Source organism: Dermacentor andersoni, unplaced genomic scaffold, assembly GCF_023375885.2.
Source record: "Dermacentor andersoni unplaced genomic scaffold, qqDerAnde1_hic_scaffold ctg00000784.1, whole genome shotgun sequence".
NCBI lineage: Eukaryota > Metazoa > Arthropoda > Arachnida > Ixodida > Ixodidae > Dermacentor > Dermacentor andersoni.
The window spans coordinates 5,919-15,000 of NW_027315462.1; the positions used below are offsets into that span (position 1 = coordinate 5,919).

General features: G+C 57.8%; 1 non-coding gene across 1 annotated transcript; it reads left to right on the plus strand.

Moving 5' to 3' along the window:
• The first annotated feature begins 8,785 nt into the window (after positions 1 to 8,785).
• Positions 8,786 to 8,938, plus strand: LOC140215007 (5.8S ribosomal RNA). Its single transcript, XR_011891929.1, has one exon. It is a non-coding gene; the product is annotated as a 5.8S ribosomal RNA (ribosomal RNA).
• The last annotated feature ends 144 nt before the right edge of the window (positions 8,939 to 9,082 follow it).

Here is a 9,082-nt window from a genome sequence, read left to right on the forward strand (position 1 = left end):
GTCCTTCACTTCACTTCATTGTACTACTGCCTTGTGGGCGCCCTGCCGACATGGGTAACCTCAGCAACAGCGTGGGCAATATTATAAAATTCAGCCTGTGTACAGACTCAACGCTCCCTATCTCACGGATGAACTCGCAACGCCTCAGTCTTTCGCTGTTAACGAAACGCTGTCGCGTAGAAACGAGACCCGAGTGCAAGCTTGCTTGTAACGCGAAACCAACCAAGGCAACCTCGTAGAAAACGGAACAGGCGAGCGGAAAAAAACGCGCCAGGGGAATGCTTACTTCCGTCTGAATGCGACCGCTCAAGGTGACCTTCCTTGAGGGCTTCGTTTCAAGCCCGTGTGCAATTGTAATATACTACGCGCATTTCCTTCATTTCTTTTTATTTACCGCAAGGCCCACTGAAAATTTTGATACGGCACAGGCCGGGACGGATCGCAACGTGTCGATTCGACCGGTAGAATTAGGTAGCATGCCCCATGTACGAAGACGAGCAACATAGAAGTGAATGACAAAATAAATATAGAAAACGCTGCACACTCCTTCCCACCGGAAACATAGAGGGGAGAAAGATCGCCATCTGAAACACAGGCATTGTAAAAAAAAAAAAAAAAAGTGCTACCTCATCATCTTTACCATTACCGTGTGTGTGTATGTATATATGCATGTGTGTGTGTGTGTGTGTGTGTGTGTGTTTGTGTATTTATATATATATATATATATATATACGCACACATGCTAGCATAGCTTAAACGCAGCTGGAAAGCTCAGCCTTGCACAAGAACCACCCCCTGTCGCAAACCCCTTTGAAACATTCAAATGGGAAACACGAGTACAGCGAGGTCGTTCGAACCTGGCGCCAAAACGCATTAGCGCCATCTGTGTACGGAACTAGGAAAGGAAAACCTGCGGACTTTGCAATACAGAAAGAAAGGTAGATGGCGCGAGCTAACGCTCCATTGCATACTAAGAACGAGAGTTAGTGAATAATGGCAGAAACGTCTTGGGAAGAGAAAAAAAAAAAAAACACGCAAAAGTTGTTGGCTTGTGCAAGCACTCTATGTTACAGCGATTAAAGAGCATAGCATCTTCTACAACAGCAGCTACAAAAAGAAGAAGAACGTGAGAGAGGGAGAGAGACAGGCGTGTTTCTTTGGAATGCAGAGCATGCAGCACATACTATAAAGTGCCAAAGAGACGGGGAAAGCAGATGGCGCGAAGGTGTATGTCCTCAAAGCTTGAAAGCAATTTCTAAATTACATGTACCGAAGTCCACCTACTCTCATCAGGTTGCTCCCGCCTCCAGTTGCGTTTAAAGTGAAATTACAGTCGCCTCAAAGGCAGACAGAGAGAGAGTGAAAATAGGTACACTTGCTTCGCGCAGCTGCAGCCGTTCAAATTTTACAGCAAGAGCACTCCCGAAGCAACAAAGTCCGCTGCCGCCTGGGCGCAATGCGCTCGCTTCAGTAAATTGCCGTGCTGGCCTCGGCAACCAAGAGGTGTAGTGCGGCAGACTGCTGCATTGTAGCACACCGCAAACCGTGCAGACGTAAGCGATCGCCTCGACATCGCTGCGAGCGCTCGAAGAGACAAAGTCCGAAACCACGTGTGCCGGGGCGGTGCGAGCGCGACGCCTTTGACGCAACTTTTGCGTACAAGCCGCCGCACCGCCACGACGGAATCGCTGGCATCCCGCACGCAGCTGCATTGTGTCACGCCGGCAATCGTTGAAAACACCACGCAGTCGTCGGCGTCGGCCCCGACATGGTTGCGAGCGCTGGAAGAGACAAAGTCCGAAACCGCGTGTGCCGGGGCGGCGCGGAGCGCGACGCCTTTGACGCAACTTTTGCGTACAAGCCGCCGCACGGACACGACGGAGCCGGTGTCACCCTGCAGAGGGCTGCACTATAGCACGCCGGGAACCGGCAAAGAACCGCGCAGACGTCGTCGTTGGCCGCGGCGTTGCCGCGAGCACGCGAAGAGACAAAGTCCGAAACGACGTCAGCCGGGGCGTCGAGCACGCCGCCCGCACTGTTCGCACGCGTGCTCGGAAATGGCGAAGGGGCCGCGCTAGCGTGCCTTGAATCGGTGAGCGGCGGTACCGCGGCAATCGCCAGAGCTCGAATCCGCCCTGCAAAAGCCAAATATAGGCGCTCGGCTCGGCGCAGTACGCCGCCGCGTCGCACGAGTACGGCCCCATGGAGGTCTGGGCACTTATCGCTGCTACTGTAAGGGGCCGTACGGCCCCGGCCGACATTGTACCGTAGTGCGATTTTCGTCTTGCGCGTGCTCGTGGCGGTGTCCGCGCACCGTTCCGAAGTCGACAATCGTGCCCACGACTACGCGAGCGCTGGAAGAGACAAAGTCCGAAACCGCGTGTGCCGGGGCGGCGCGAGCGCGACGCCTTTGACGCAACTTTTGCGTACAAGCCGCCGCACGGCCACGACGGAGCCGGTGTCACCCTGCAGAGGGCTGCACTATAGCACGCCGGGAACCGGCAAAGAACCGCGCAGACGTCGTCGTTGGCCGCGGCGTTGCCGCGAGCACGCGAAGAGACAAAGTCCGAAACGACGTCAGCCGGGGCGTCGAGCACGCCGCCCGCACTGTTCGCACGCGTGCTCGGAAATGGCGAAGGGGCCGCGCTAGCGTGCCTTGAATCGGTGAGCGGCGGTACCGCGGCGATCGCCAGAGCTCGAATCCGCCCTGCAAAAGCCAAATATTGGCGCTCGGCTCGGCGCAGTACGCCGCCGCGTCGCACGAGTACGGCCCCATGGAGGTCTGGGCACTTATCGCTGCTACTGTAAGGGGCCGTACGGCCCCGGCCGACATTGTACCGTAGTGCGATTTTCGGCTTGCGCGTGCTCGTGGCGTAGTCCGCGCACCGTTCCGACGTCGACAATCGTGCCCACGACTACGCGAGCGCTGGAAGAGACAAAGTCCGAAACCGCGTGTGCCGGGGCGGCGCGAGCGCGACGCCTTTGACGCAACTTTTGCGTACAAGCCGCCGCACGGACACGACGGAATCGCTGGCATCCCGCACGCAGCTGCATTGTGTCACGCCGGCAATCGTTGAAACACCACGCAGTCGTCGGCGTCGGCCCCGACATGGTTGCGAGCGCTGGAAGAGACAAAGTCCGAAACCGCGTGTGCCGGGGCGGCGCGAGCGCGACGCCTTTGACGCAACTTTTGCGTACAAGCCGCCGCACGGCCACGACGGAGCCGGTGTCACCCTGCAGAGGGCTGCACTATAGCACGCCGGGAACCGGCAAAGAACCGCGCAGACGTCGTCGTTGGCCGCGGCGTTGCCGCGAGCACGCGAAGAGACAAAGTCCGAAACGACGTCAGCCGGGGCGTCGAGCACGCCGCCCGCACTGTTCGCACGCGTGCTCGGAAATGGCGAAGGGGCCGCGCTAGCGTGCCTTGAATCGGTGAGCGGCGGTACCGCGGCGATCGCCAGAGCTCGAATCCGCCCTGCAAAAGCCAAATATTGGCGCTCGGCTCGGCGCAGTACGCGGCCGCGTCGCACGAGTACGGCCCCATGGAGGTCTGGGCACTTATCGCTGCTACTGTAAGGGGCCGTACGGCCCCGGCCGACATTGTACCGTAGTGCGATTTTCGGCTTGCGCGTGCTCGTGGCGTAGTCCGCGCACCGTTCCGACGTCGACAATCGTGCCCACGACTACGCGAGCGCTGGAAGAGACAAAGTCCGAAACCGCGTGTGCCGGGGCGGCGCGAGCGCGACGCCTTTGACGCAACTTTTGCGTACAAGCCGCCGCACGGCCACGACGGAGCCGGTGTCACCCTGCAGAGGGCTGCACTATAGCACGCCGGGAACCGGCAAAGAACCGCGCAGACGTCGTCGTTGGCCGCGGCGTTGCCGCGAGCACGCGAAGAGACAAAGTCCGAAACGACGTCAGCCGGGGCGTCGAGCACGCCGCCCGCACTGTTCGCACGCGTGCTCGGAAATGGCGAAGGGGCCGCGCTAGCGTGCCTTGAATCGGTGAGCGGCGGTACCGCGGCAATCGCCAGAGCTCGAATCCGCCCTGCAAAAGCCAAATATTGGCGCTCGGCTCGGCGCAGTACGCCGCCGCGCTCGCACGAGTACGGCCCCATGGAGGTCTGGGCACTTATCGCTGCTACTGTAAGGGGCCGTAGGGCCCCGGCCGACATTGTACCGTAGTGCGATTTTCGTCTTGCGCGTGCTCGTGGCGGTGTCCGCGCACCGTTCCGAAGTCGACAATCGTGCCCACGACTACGCGAGCGCTGGAAGAGACAAAGTCCGAAACCGCGTGTGCCGGGGCGGCGCGAGCGCGACGCCTTTGACGCAACTTTTGCGTACAAGCCGCCGCACGGCCACGACGGAGCCGGTGTCACCCTGCAGAGGGCTGCACTATAGCACGCCGGGAACCGGCAAAGAACCGCGCAGACGTCGTCGTTGGCCGCGGCGTTGCCGCGAGCACGCGAAGAGACAAAGTCCGAAACGACGTCAGCCGGGGCGTCGAGCACGCCGCCCGCACTGTTCGCACTCGTGCTCGGAAATGGCGAAGGGGCCGTGCTAGCGTGCCTCGAATCGATCGGCCGGGGGCCCCGTAGGGCGACAGAAAGGCAATTGTGCAGGAAACCGTACTGGCCATTAGCGAGAAATTGCCGTTCGCGCATTCGGTAGACGCGCTGCGCTTTCACGACTTCGGCATTGTGCTGCCGACGTAAGCTTTCAATCTTGCTCGCGGCGTTACGAGGCGGCACGATTTTCGCCAAACGCTCGTCGAAAGTGGCACGAGTACGGCCCCATGGAGGTCTGGGTACTTATCGCTGCTATTATATGGGGGTCCCAGAGAGCAGTCGCCCCCAAAGCGACCTGGGTGTTTGATATGCGGCGGGCTTCGTGCCCGTCAAGCGTGTCCCCGGTATCGCTCCCGTGGATCCCACAGCTGACGTCTGCAGCCTCATCCGCTTGATGCGTTAGGGGCTGGTTGTCGGACGACGCTTTTTCCACGATATCGAAGTGTGTTCCGCATCGTCCTCGGACGAATCAAATACGAAAGCGCCGAAGGCGCGGGCGTGACCCGTCGCCTAGCGGCTTTGCCGTCTCGGCTACGTTGCAAGTGTCGGTCGGTCCACCAGTGCTGCGGGCTCGAGAGAAACCGCAAGCCGCGATCGAGTCGACACAACCGGTCTATCGAGAATGTTGCGTGCTTCTTGCCGCGTGGCGATACCCGGCCCTGCGGGGAGGGCGCCGTAGCGAGCTCGAACGCCGTCGTCTCGGACTGTGCAAAGTGCTACCCTTTGCGAGAACGAAGCGTGTTGGGGCGCCTGAAGGTGGCCTCGGCATCGCAAAAACGGCGTCCGGCCTGCTTGAAAGGCTGGACGCGCAGTTGAACGATTACCTGGTTGATCCTGCCAGTAATCATATGCTTGTCTCAAAGATTAAGCCATGCATGTCTAAGTACATGCCGAAATAAGGCGAAACCGCGAATGGCTCATTAAATCAGTTATGGTTCCTTAGATCGTTTCTTCCTACTTGGATAACTGTGGCAATTCTAGAGCTAATACATGCAGTGAGCCTGAAGCCCTTTGGGCGACGGGTGCTTTTATTAGACCAAGATCGATCGGGTTTCGGCCCGTATTGTGTGGTGACTCTGGATAACTTTGTGCTGATCGCATGGCCACGAGCCGGCGACGTTTCTTTCAAGTGTCTGCCTTATCAACTTTCGATGGTAGGTTACTTGCTTACCATGGTTGTTACGGGTAACGGAGAATCAGGGTTCGATTCCGGAGAGGGAGCCTGAGAAACGGCTACCACATCCAAGGAAGGCAGCAGGCGCGCAAATTACCCACTCCCGGCACGGGGAGGTAGTGACGAAAAATAACAATACGGGACTCTTTTGAGGCCCCGTAATTGAAATGAGTACACTCTAAATCCTTTAACGAGGATCAATTGGAGGGCAAGTCTGGTGCCAGCAGCCGCGGTAATTCCAGCTCCAATAGCGTATACTAAAGCTGCTGCGGTTAAAAAGCTCGTAGTTGGATCTCAGTTCCAGACGAGTAGTGCATCTACCCGATGCGACGGCTCGGACTGAACATCATGCCGGTCCTTTCTTGGTGCACTTCATTGTGTGCCTCGAGAAGGCCGGTGCTTTTACTTTGAAAAAATTAGAGTGCTCAACGCAGGCGAGTCGCCTGCCGATGTAGCAATATTGCTGCATTGGAATATTCGTCTTTCTAGGTCTAAAGAAATAAGAATATTCGGGAAAAATTACCTTTTGCCATCGAGTAGAATAGCATAAATTTTCCTATTTCCAAAGAAGATGAAATGTAAAATTTCGCGCACAAGGAAAGTAAGACACATGTAATGCAGTTCACAAGTGGACGTATGGTAAGCTAGCAAGCTTTCGAAGGCGATCAGATACCGCCCTAGTTCTGACCATAAACGATGCCAACCAGCGATCCGCCTGAGTTACTCAAATGACTCGGCGGGCAGCTTCCGGGAAACCAAAGTGTTTGGGTTCCGGGGGAAGTATGGTTGCAAAGCTGAAACTTAAAGGAATTGACGGAAGGGCACCACCAGGAGTGGAGCCTGCGGCTTAATTTGACTCAACACGGGAAAACTTACCCGGCCCGGACACTGGGAGGATTGACAGATTGAGAGCTCTTTCTTGATTCGGTGGATGGTGGTGCATGGCCGTTCTTAGTTGGTGGAGCGATTTGTCTGGTTAATTCCGATAACGAACGAGACTCTAGCCTATTAAATAGGTGCGGGGTTCCCAGCACCTTACAACCTTCTTAGAGGGACAAGCGGCTCCTAGCCGCACGAAACAGAGCAATAACAGGTCTGTGATGCCCTTAGATGTCCGGGGCCGCACGCGCGCTACACTGAAGGAAGCAGCGTGTCTTTATCCCTGTCTGAAAGGACTGGGTAACCCGTGGAACTTCTTTCGTGATTGGGATAGGGGCTTGCAATTGTTCCCCTTGAACGAGGAATTCCCAGTAAGCGCGAGTCATAAGCTCGCGTTGATTACGTCCCTGCCCTTTGTACACACCGCCCGTCGCTACTACCGATTGAATGATTTAGTGAGGTCTTCGGACCGATGTCCGGCGCGGCCTTTCGGTTGCGCCGGTCTGTTGGAAAGATGACCAAACTTGATCATTTAGAGGAAGTAAAAGTCGTAACAAGGTTTCCGTAGGTGAACCTGCGGAAGGATCATTACCGGATTGTGAAGGGTGGCGAGCGCCATTGTTTCTACCCCGTGTGGGTGAAGCAGCTCGCTGCGCCCGACGCTTTCCGCCGCTGGCCCCGCTTGGACGCGGGGACGGCTATACCCGAACATGCCGGGGACTGCCTGAATTTTGAGGGGCGCCCCGTGCCAAATTTGTTGCGCCCAGTGGACGCCGGCTGCAACCTTGGACGGTTGGCTTGGCCGCGCCCGCGGGTAGAAACGGCGTAACGCACACTGGGTGGGCTTTCTGTCCGCTTTGGCGCTCTTGCGCGGAATGGGAGTAAGACGACCCGACCTGCTGCTTTGCCCAGTACGAGGGGAACGGCGAAGCGTGCGGTCGGTCAAGGAACTGACGGTCGAGAGCTAATGCCGCTGCCGCTTAGTACACACACGGAACCGTGGTGCGAGCGCTCTCCCGTCCTCCGCGGCAAACGCTGCCGAGTCTGAAAAGGCTGGCGGCTGCCGGTCGCTTCCTGCGGCGAGTATGGAGTAACGACCCGACTTTGTTGCCACCCAAGTACTAAAGGAACGGTGTGGCGCTCGGTCGGTCATGGAACTGTCGGTATGAGGGTGCGGCTGCCAAGTACGGAAGGAACCGTGGCCTAAAGTGCTCTCCCGTCCTCCGCGGCAAATGCCACCGAGTCCGAAAGGGCCGGAGGCTGCCGGTCGGCTCCTGCTCGTGACGCGCGAGGTGTCGAGATCGCGGTTTAATGCGACGACGTCTGCAGGCTATTCGCCCGCCGCCGAGGGAAAGGCGGCGTTGCTGCGAAGTACCGAAGGAAACGCGGCTTTGCTACGTCGGAAGCGTTCTGCGGTTAGCGGACTTGTGCGCTTTGGGAAGGCGCCGCACGTCGAAAGAGGAAGTACGGACAGACGAGGGACTGTAGTCCCGGTTTCGAACGCACTTGCGGCCAGGCCCTTGCTGGCTTCGTCTTCCGCCTCAAGTAGACTTGTTGTGGCGCCGGCGCAGGGAGCCGTCCCTGGCACTGGCCGAGTGGTTTTGGAGAGCTGCGCGAGTACGCGCGCCGGGCTCTTGTCTTTCGTCTCAAGTAGGCTGTTGGATCAACAGCGGTTATGCTGCGGCGATCTGCCGATGCGAAAGTGTGTGTGTGTTTGAGGCCCTTCTATGAACCTACTGCTGACTGAAGCGAAGCACGTCGATGGGGGTGAAGCCCTGCCCGTGGCCGTGTAGCCGTTAAAGACTCCACAGCGGCTTAGCCCTAATCATGGCTCTGTCGCTCTTTGCAATTTTTAGTGGAGCGATGTGAACGTGCACACGAGACACACGGGTCCGGTGGATGGTTGGCAGGTAAAACCGGCTTCGAGTGCGCGCAAACGGCATAAGGTGCCTCGAGGGCAAGCGAGGAAGGCGTGGGCGCAAAACACACGCGCGAGTAGCAGGAGTGGAGTGCCATTAGGCTTTCAGCTGCTGAGACGCGGCCGCCGAAAGAGCGAGACTGGAGGAGCGCACGCCGAAAGGCGCTCTTCGAAACCACACACAGGGAGACGCCACGTGCCTAAAACCCTGGTTGTACTGTACTGAATTGAACAAACTATTTTTCACGACTCTAAGCGGTGGATCACTCGGTTCTCGGGTCGATGAAGAACGCAGCCAGCTGCGAGACTTGGTGTGAATTGCAGGACACACTGAGCACTGATTCTTTGAACGCACATTGCGGCCTTGGGTCTTCCCTTGGCTTCGTCTGTCTGAGGGTCGGATCACATATCAAGAGAGACTTCGGCGCACAGGGAACGTGCGTCCGTCGACTCGTTTTGACCGCGTCGGCATCATGGACAGTACGTTGAGCGCTAAAGCCACGCGCCAGCGGCCTCACGAGAGGGAGACGGTGGCAAACCGTTG